This window comes from Dasypus novemcinctus, chromosome 13 (assembly GCF_030445035.2).
Source record: "Dasypus novemcinctus isolate mDasNov1 chromosome 13, mDasNov1.1.hap2, whole genome shotgun sequence".
NCBI classification, from domain to species: Eukaryota; Metazoa; Chordata; class Mammalia; order Cingulata; family Dasypodidae; genus Dasypus; species Dasypus novemcinctus.
In genome coordinates, this window is record NC_080685.1 from 69,981,479 (window position 1) to 69,992,089 (window position 10,611).

The 10,611-nt window shown below is 30.9% G+C and overlaps 1 non-coding gene across 1 annotated transcript; it reads left to right on the forward strand.

Moving 5' to 3' along the window:
• Positions 1–1,679: 1,679 nt before the first annotated feature.
• LOC111766555 (small nucleolar RNA U3) lies at positions 1,680–1,896 on the forward strand. Its single transcript, XR_002798576.1, has one exon. It is a non-coding gene; the product is annotated as a small nucleolar RNA U3 (small nucleolar RNA).
• The last annotated feature ends 8,715 nt before the right edge of the window (positions 1,897–10,611 follow it).

Here is a 10,611-nt window from a genome sequence, read left to right on the forward strand (position 1 = left end):
ATTGGTCAAGTATTTTCTCGAAACCCCTAAACATATTTCTCATATGTTGGAGATTTGGACCCGAAGTGTATCGGGAATGAAAGAAAGTGAAAGAAAGAACGAGAGAGCTGGGATCAGGGGGTCTGCGAGTAATAACTCTTCAGACAACTTTACTGTTTACAAGGGGCTCTCTATATACCCCAGGGTACGTGACAAGAAGCAGACATATGTAGGCTATGTGCCAATAAGCATAAACACATAGCCTATGTGTCATCAAGCAGCAACATGTATTAACTATCAGCATTACCCATAGTCTAAGGAATTTTAAAAAATCTTATCTCAAGGTACAAAGTCTAAGTGTTCTATTCACAATAAAAGGTATGTGCTCATCTTTTCTTTCAGCCTTTAACACTTCATCCCATTTGCCTGGAACTCTTAATTGCCACATTCCTTAGGTTGCAAGCGTAGTTATGAAGATAGCACTAGCATGGAGACAGCACATCTCTCCTTGAGAGGCCACTGTGCCTCAGTTTCCAACACTCATACCTGACTCTGTGTATTGCTTAGTCTTGTCTTTCAACGTAGTATAGTCTTGCCTATCTCTATGTTTATCTAACTTCCAATCACTAATTAAAAAAAGAAGTTCTGCCTTCTCAAAGGATCTTACTCTAGTGGGAAACTGCTCCAATCCAGGATATTGGACGCCATGGTTTGATAGGATAATCCCTATTCTAAGGAATTCTGCCTCCATCAGTCATGAACACAAAGACGATTTCAAATTCAGAGTTTATTATGGCACATCTGAAAAAGTCTCTCTTTGGAATAATCTGGAATAACATAATACATACAGGCACGCACTCTAAAACTATAAGGATTTGCACCTGGGAGTTTGAATCTTTACCTAAATGTAATTTGGTATTAGTGTCAAGGGTGTTAATTCAGATCCAAATGTTACAAACAGTACTGGTGATAGTATATGGAAGAGTGAGATTTGAGGGTGTTAAGAACAACTTTGCCAAGGAAGTGACATTAAGCAGACAACTAAAGGATGTATTAAAAAGTTTAAAAGGGAGCCCACAAAATTCTTAGAATAGCTATATATATATATATATATGTATACATTCAGATAACGCATTTTGTCTTTTTTTCCTAAGGCAAATCTAGTTATATGTGATTTCTATCTCTGAAATGTTTCTCACCAATTTTGAGATGGATTTGCCTTAATATTTTTAGGATAGGTTTCTTTATGTGGCTTTTTAAACAGACTTTCATTATGCCTCTTTGGTACAGATCTTTTTTATTCTTCTCAGAGATAGTAATTTAATGCCTTGCTTTTAAAATGTAAATAAGCCATATCTCTGATTCCTAGATTTAGCTCTCTTTTTAATTGAATTAATTAAAAATGTAATAATATAATATATAAATGTATAATGATAAAATAATATGAAATGTAATAATACAATAATGTAATAATAAAATAAGGCAGGGGTCCTTGACCAGAGGTCCACAGGGTCTGTCAGATGATTTCAGATGGTCCAGGAGCTTGAAGTAAAAAAAAAAAAAAAATGAGCTTATCTTTATTTTCTCTGACAACTAACTGAAATCTAGCATTTCCTTCACTTATAAATGTATGTAATAAATAAATTACCGTAGTATTCATTCCACCTGATAGGCCAAGGGATTCATGGAACAAAAAGGTTAAGAACCCCTGCTTTAAGAGATCATTTCTGTAGTTCCTTACTAGGAAAGGTTCTCTGAACATGTAAGGTATTGAAAACCGCTAGGAGGCGCAGCGTTCTTTCCTGAGCGTGAAGTAGGTTCTATGCATTGCTTTCTTGGAATTGTCTATTGCCATTGACGATGGCTCTTCTCTTGTATTTTGGGGGAGTAAGAGGGAAAGAAAGCAGTCTGTGTGTTTTGTTTGTTTGGTTGGGTTTTGTTTGTTTGTTTGTTTAGTAAAGGACTTATCTAGTTGCTTTCGAAAAACAGATCTCAATTAATTTACACCAGAAACATCATCAGTGGTGGAGATGCCCCGGCTGCTGGTGAAGTTGCATAAACAGGTCCAACCAACAGCACATTTTGAAAACTAAAACTTTATTAAATCAAATGAAAAAATGTAATATAATATGTATAATATGGAAAAATGTAATATAATATGTAAGCAAGGATTAAAAAAAGCTGAGTGGGAAATAGCAAAGCATCAACTTTTTCTACTATTCTTATGGAATGGCAGTGAGTCAGTCAGCCCAATAAGGTTTAAGTTGAGAAGGGAATTAAAAAGACAATAGTTATTATGATATCTCATAGCCATTACTTGAGAAGGAAAATAAATTAGGAAAAGTTTGGCCAACATATGCAATGTGGATATCATATGTTTACTTTTGTCATTTGTTAATAGGATAAAGCACACTTATAGATCTGTCTATATTTAAAACAACTTTGCATAACTGTTGTATCATCACATTTAAATGTATAACCTTTCTTTTATACAATTTTGGATTCATTGGCTAACATTTATTTTAGGGTCTGTATATTTATTTTATTTATTGAAATAGGCTCATAAGTTTTCTTTCTTGTATTTTTATTCTTGCTTTTGGTATTATGGCTTGTGTGGACTTGGAAATGAAGTGCGATGTGCACGCTTTTTTTCTGGTCTTTAAAACGTTCTCTTCAAAACGTAGTCACAAACCAAAGATAGCTATTTAAATTGTAACTTAAAACAGTAAAAACTAAATAAAATTAAAATTATATTCTTTAGTCAAATCAGGCACACTTCTAGTTCTTATTAGGCAAGTGTGGCTAGAGATCACTTTTATAAAGTACAGATATAAAACTTTACCAGATAAAGAAAATTTCCATAATTGAAGACTAAACACTTTCATTCTAGATTATTTTGTAAAAAATTGGTGTGGTATATTCATTGAAAATAATGTGGGGAGAGTTTAAACTTCTGACAATTTCTTTTATAATAATAAGAGTATTTAGGCCCCAAATCAGTAATAAGTAAACAAACTAATAATATTTTTTAAAGGAGCAGGAGTCAGATTTAAACAGACATTCCTCAAAGAAGGCAAATTAAGGACATGATCAGCTTCATTTTCATTAAGGACATGCAAATTAAAACCATCATAAGATTCACTACACGCTTATTAAAATTACTTAAAGACAAAACAAAATACAATATCATGTACTAGGGAGGATGAAAACAACTGCAGCTCTCACACATTCCTGACATGGATACAAAAAGGAAAGCCTCTATGGAAAGTAGTTTAACATTTCCTAAAAATTTAAACTGATACCATACACTCCAATCAACCCCACTCCTATATATTCAGCTAAGATAAAGAGAAGCTTATGTTTATGCAAAATCCTTCACAATAATGGCAATAGCAGCTAATTTCATAATTGCCAAAATGTTTAATAACTCAAATATCCTTCAACTGATAAATAGACAAAGAAAATGAGATACATAAATACAGTGGAAATTAGTCAGCAATAAAAAGAAAAAAAACTGGATAAATGAGACAACATGGGTGAATCTTAAATGCCTTATATTAAGGGAAATCCAGACCTAAAGACGACTAGTGGTTGATTCCATTTTTATGATATTCTGGACAAGGCAAAATTATAGTGACAGAACAGAGATAATTCATTGCCAGAGGCTGGGATGACCAGAGATGTTTCTGCAAAGGGAAATGAGGACATATTTTTGATTGTTGGAACTGTCTTACATCTTTATCATTGTAGTGGTTTCATTATGTGTGTTTGTCAAAACTCATGGAACTGTATACCAAAACAGGTGTACAGGTGAACAGCTTATTAAATATGAAAATAAAAAAGAAACAGTGGGTGAATGTTGTTCTCTCTGGGATTTGACTTGATGAATTTTTACCTCTATCTGTCTAGATTATGTTTCTTTTATGGGTGCGATATTATTTGAGACATTAATTCATTTTCAGGGTGATGGAATTCTTTTATATTATGATTGGTGTGGTGGTCACAGGATAGTATCTGTTTGTCCAAGCTCAAAATTCTTAAACTGAAAAAGGAAACATTTAATGGACATAAATTATACCTCAAGAAACTTGACTTACATATTTTAATGGAATTATATTGAAAAATATACATAGGAAATGAAAATTAATTATAGGAAATGAAAAATAATCTGGTGATAAATATATTGTGTTAAGATCAATTAATTATAGAGACTCCTTTAGATGTTTAATAATGTTGAGGTTGTACATAAATTTATCAAAGTTTAGGAAGTAAATTTCTTTGCAGTTAGTTAATTTGGTTCTGTTTCCTGAGGTAAGTATTTGGAAAACTGTATTTTGCCTTACATTGTAATTTTGAACAAAAGTTTGCTGGTATGGATCTGAATACATACAAATCTCCACTACCAGAAATAGCTTTTCACCTATTGCATCATCCAAGGAAATGGAAAATGGAAATCATCTACAATGAAAGAAACGCTAGGCAGAATATTTTTGAAAGACCATTTTGTGTCCAGTGCTTGTAAAATTTCAAATTGTATATATGCATCATAAATGAATAACGAGGTTTAATTCAGTAAGTATTTAACAGTCATTTCATTTGTACTGAGAAATTCCTTTCTTCCAGGAATTTTAATCTATCAGAAATTTTTACTTCATTTTTAAATTAACATAGAGGTATAAAGAAATAGATCAGTCTAAATAAATTATAAATGTAGCCCATTTGAGGTTGTATGAGAATTGTTAGTTTTCCTTTTGAATGTCATACTTGTCTTTTTCCAATTCCCCTGTACCCAGGAAAATAAGAAAGAGCACCAACAAGTCCTTGACAAAGAATGCTTGGCAGAATGGATAACTTTTCTAGGGGTATGTGTGTTTGTGTGTGTGGATCCATGTACTCACTTATGTTTGGGTGTGTGGAATAGCTTAATAAGTGGTAGCTTTTGAAACTGTAAAACAAAGGTTCAAAGCTTTAGTGTGTGCATTTGGTGTGTTTGGAAAACCACAAAATAATTTGGTATTATTGTGCAAAGCATTATGTTGAAAATATAAGTAGAGGCTGTACAGTAAAATGCTTTATGATATTTTAAAAACCAAAACAATTCTATAGATGAAAGTGAACAATTGTCAGGTCATTCAGTAAAAATTCAGAAGGTATATTGCTCTGCTAATAGACTGGAAGTCCTGTGATAAGTTAGATGCTATTGACAGGCAAGAGGTGAGTGGACATTAACTAAGCAAATGGAGGAGAATAATGAGGGTTCTTAATCCAGGACAAAATCTTGTATTTAATCTTTAAGCAGAATCATAAGCAATCAGGACTTCACCTGGCCAGCCTCACTGGGGAAGACTGCATTAGAAACATAGGATACAGCTGGCAACAGCTTCTGAAATGCATGTGTGTAGTTTCTCTAATGACTAAGAATAACTTTTTTCTTCTCCTTCTTCTTTGGAAAAAATCAAAGAAATTGATGTCTTGATTTAGGTGGCCATTTCTGGACAAGAGAACTGTGGCAGCAAGGGCAATGTTATGTGTAATTCCAACTAAACTGGCAATTTTGAATAGAGGAAGGAGCTGTCTACAATGTGGCATGTTGAATAAATGAGACATTATATATAGCCAAATATTACATGTGCACTAATGATGTCAACTAAAATATGTGGGCATACATATGTTCAAGTCCATATATGTTTTTGTTTTTCTATTTTTTACTTCAGAAATTTTATGTTTTCTTCCTATAAAATGTCTTTTGTTATTTAATTTAATTACCTTTTGGGAATCTCTATTTAATTAAACATATATAATCAAATGGTAAAACTTAAATCTTTATGCACTAAACCTGTATCAAATTCAATAAAATACAATAACATTATAATTGAATATATATATATATATATATATAGTAATTGAGGTTGTGCGTAATGATGAAACTATTATCTTCTTCATAGTTAGAACCATTATAAGGAGTATCCCCATGCCAATCACTGAATTAAATTAGAGACAGAGGTTAAGAAGTTGTTGTAGGCCAGGATATAATTATTAGAAAAATAACAATTAAATTTTGTTAGATTAACATATTGACACTAAATTCAAGCTTCAAATGAGTTTATCTATAATTATAATTCTCAAAGAATATCATTTGGCTATGATAATACCATTTAATTTCAGAAATTGCAAGAAAGTTCATTCTAATCATGAATGGTCATATTTCTTTAAAATATAAAATTTAACATTTTGAATTAGATTAATCAATGTAAGAAATGTCAGTTTTCTTTGTCAAATTTTATTGAAAATATTTTGGATAATTTAAAATACATTAAGAATAAAATTTAAATCCCTGTCTTTTTTTCACAAAAGTACAAAAAGTTAAGGAAGATTGAAAATTTATCACACTTTTATTCTGAACCATGCCTAAAAACAAATGAAAACTAAGACAGTCATTTTTTTCCATACTGTATCCTTAATTATTTAAGGAATTGTGTGAAAAAAAATCTATTTAGAAAACTACTAAAAATGGCAAAACAGAATAACATTTTATAAGATACTCATTTGTGGGTTGTTATATATGTGTGTGTCTAATGTATAAATGTGGAAAACTGCAATTTTAAAAGGTTCTTGCATATTTGTGTCGTTTCTTTATCAATTTAAGATCATTTAAAGCACTGGAAATAAGGGTGTATACAATATTTGTTATTTTAATAAATTTCGGTTGAGGCAGGTTAATTTTCATGCAATAAGTTTTAACTAGTAATTCATAAGTGAAAGAGAAAGCAAACACAAATTTGCTGCCATATTCAGTCTACTTTAATAGCAATATGCAGATATATTTAAATGTATTTTTTCTATAAATGGTTCTCAAACTATAGTGAAAAAGAGAATTGAAGTTCTGATTACCTTGCAAGTTTTCAGGATCCAAATTCTGAAATATCATTTAATTCCTGGTAGAAGCCACGAATTTATGTATTTTAATATATGTCCTGAAGTGATTAAGATAAGATGGTTCTCAGTGCACCATTTGAGGAACAATATTCTAAATCATGAAAGGTACTTATAACATTAACTGAATATAATTAGTAATTATGGAATACTACTCTTTTTCTTTGGAAAATTAGTTTCAACATTAAAATATTATAAAATGTTAAGTATTTTATAATAATTTCAGCTAAGATTAATTTGTCTTAGATGTCTCTTTCCTTACTTTACTTATCCAATTAATTTAACTTATGCATATTTAAGATTAAAGAAATAAAAAAATTTAATCAGAGCTGCCAGGTATGGAGTTGGTCAAATAGGATACTTTGACAAACTCAAATAACAATCATTAAAGCCTTTATTCACTTCCTAAGGTAGTATAAGCCACAGGCTAAATAAACAAATAAAAAGTAGTGCCAACTCCAAACTGTTCCATTTTTCCCCATGGAAAGGCACCAGACTAGGGTCAGATGACATGGAGTACAGGCAGGGGAAATCATCTCCCTGTCTAAAAGTTGCCACTATTTTATGGCCCCAGCATATGGGACAGAAAGGGAGTGTTTGGAGTGGAAAAGGATCAAAATAACACTGAAAATCAGAAAATTGCAGAAGGGAGAAATGATTCAATATCAGTTTTAAGTTGCCCCTTAAATCCACTTGTAAAACCAAGTCATTTTTCCATAGTTAGATTGTATAACTTTTCCTCAATTAAGTCTCTGCCATCCACATCTATCCAATGAACAATATTTTTCTATATCAGTTCAAGTATATTTTATCAACTTTAAGCGAGAGTTCTGACTGACATAGTTCATTTTAGTTTGCTAATTAGTCTCAAACTATTTGTTGTCCTAAAACTAGAATACAAGCATTTCTTATATTTAAGCAATAACAATTCTAAAATTATCTCACTGATGTGCCACAAAACTGTTGACTTCTGGTAGTTACTTGAGCCAACCTATGTACATTTTATAGTAACTTACTGATTATTTTTTATAAATCAAATTGTAATTTTAATAAACACTCCAACATGGGTTCACAAATTCTATTGGACAATGAACCTTTATAAAGTGAACACATTCATGAAACCACCGCATGGAGCAAGAAATAAATCATTGCCAGCACCCAAGAAGCCTCCTTGAAATTACCCATTGAAATTACCCCTACCTGAAATTAACTAACACAATTTCTACTACTACCCTTAAAGATTTTATCCTGCTTGTATGAATATAATTATATGGTGTGCACCCTTCAGCATACTGTCCTTACCTGCACTTAACATGGTGTTTGTGAAATCCATCCATTGTGTCATTTATAGCATTAATTTGTGCTTTTCCATTGCTGTATAAATATCTTCCAATTTATTCATCCACTTTATGGTTGATGGCATTGGGTTGCTATCAGTTTTCACCTTTTATGGATGCTGCTGCTATGAACATTTTTGTACATTCCTTTGGTACAAGAATACAGTCATTTCTTTTAGATATGTTCCCAGAAGTAAAACTGCTGAATTATGGCATATCTGCATGAAAGTTTCAATTATTTTACATTATCACCAAAATATTGTTCGGTTTGTATGTGTGTTTTCTCTTATGTTCTGGGTAGGTAGTATGATTTCATTGTGGGTTTAGTTTGCACAACCCTGATGATTAATAAGATTAAACACCTTTTCATATTTTTATTAGACAAGATTTCTTAAGTGCCTGCCAAGTCTTTTGTTTATTTTTCCATAGAATACTCTCTGAGAATTTTTTTACAGATTTGAAAAAAGTTATTTATATAAATACTATATGCATCCATTGTCAAATATGTTTTATAAATATCTTACCTCAATTCGTTGCTTGTCTTCCATGCTCTTAATAGATTACTTCAAATCTAGTATCCATTATTGTTGTGCACATTTTAATAAAGAGTAACACAAGAAACAAATTTTCAAAAGAGCTTTTTCACTTAAAATATTCTGTAAATAATTGTGATACAAAAAAATACTCCTTAAAGATTATTAAAAGCTTAAAGTTAGAAAATTTCACTACTCTACCAATTATTTTTCTAGGGCTTCATTTCTTTTCTTTTTTTATACACTTTATACCTCATAAAGCAATATTTCCCTCATTAGAGAAAGGGTGGGTCTTAATAATCTTCCACATTTACCCCTAGGTACTTTTTTTGAACATATTAAGAAAGATTGCATGTGTTCAAGAGGTCCATTTTTATTACATACATGAGAATAGGAAAAGAGTCTCTTGGCAGAGGCAGGATATTCTTGCTTAAAGATACCAACCCTGGGAGAGCCATTAGGTTAAGAGTAGTGGAAGTTAAAATTATTTTTATTGTTTTCTGTTTTCTATTTATTCACATAAAACACGTGGAAGCATATTTCAACCTAAAATTTAACCTTCTATTTGGAAATCATGACTGATGTCCCTATCTGTATATAATAATGGCATAAATAATATATCTGATGCTTTCTTATTATAAGGTTCTCTGTGAGTATGGACACTAGTAAGAAGTAATAGCTTTAGCTCTATTATATTGTCTTAAATTAATCTCCATTTATGACTTCTAGAGTTGTTTCAGTATCTGACGAAATTACTCCTTCTATATAATTGGAGATTATTAACACACTTACTGATTGTCTAACTCAATGATGGAATACCCAACAACTAAAATTAACATGATTTAAAATGAGGTAAATAACTAGAATTTTGGTAAAAATTGAGAAAGCATTTTAATTTCATCATGCCGATATCCTATCACTTTATAAAATGCCAATTTATTATGCAGTATATGTTTGTTATTATACCATTTCATCACTATCTTAATAAGCAACCAAACAGAATGAATCAACTCTTGTTTCATTATTCTAGCTGCAAACACTGAAAAAAATACTTAGCTAATTAAATTTAAAACTATATTAGATCACATTTATATGTTGGTTTCAATCAAATGTAGTTGTCAATTTCTTAAATATCACACATCTAACAAGGACCGCATTGAACCACTGAAAGTAAATTTAGTTAGATACTCCATAGTATTATTCCCAGAAGATTAAATCATTTGCAAACAGTTTTTTTTAAAGATGTTGATAACAATGCAGTGACTATCAATTCTGACAGTTCGTTGTTACATGTTACTTTTAATGCTATTTTAATTTTACTATTGTTAAGCAAACAATACATACAGTATTACACAATTAAGTTATTTACAGGTAATTATGTTACATGAAATTTTCAGTAGTCTAATTTAGTGCTATTCAAATTGATGAAAATAGTATATATTATTTTGAAATGTAATAGCTAAAGAGTATTTTCCAGAGTACCCTCTTATGATGTTTTCCTGTTGTCTTTATTTTTTTTATAAGAGGTTGTTTTCAGTTTTATTGAGGCATAATGGACATATATAAACTGCACATATTTAAAGTGGAAACTTAAGTCTAAACATGTATACTCCTGTGAAACAATTACCACATCAAGACAATAATCAAGTCCATTACCCACAAAAGTTTCTTTCTGCTCCTTTGTAATCTCTCCATCCTAACCGCTTCACCTCTTCTCAAGTAAAAACTGAATAACTTTTTGTCAATATACTTTGCATTTGCTAGAATATTATGTAAGTGAAATTAAACATTATAAATGCATTTTTGTCTTGTGTCTTTTACTCTAGACC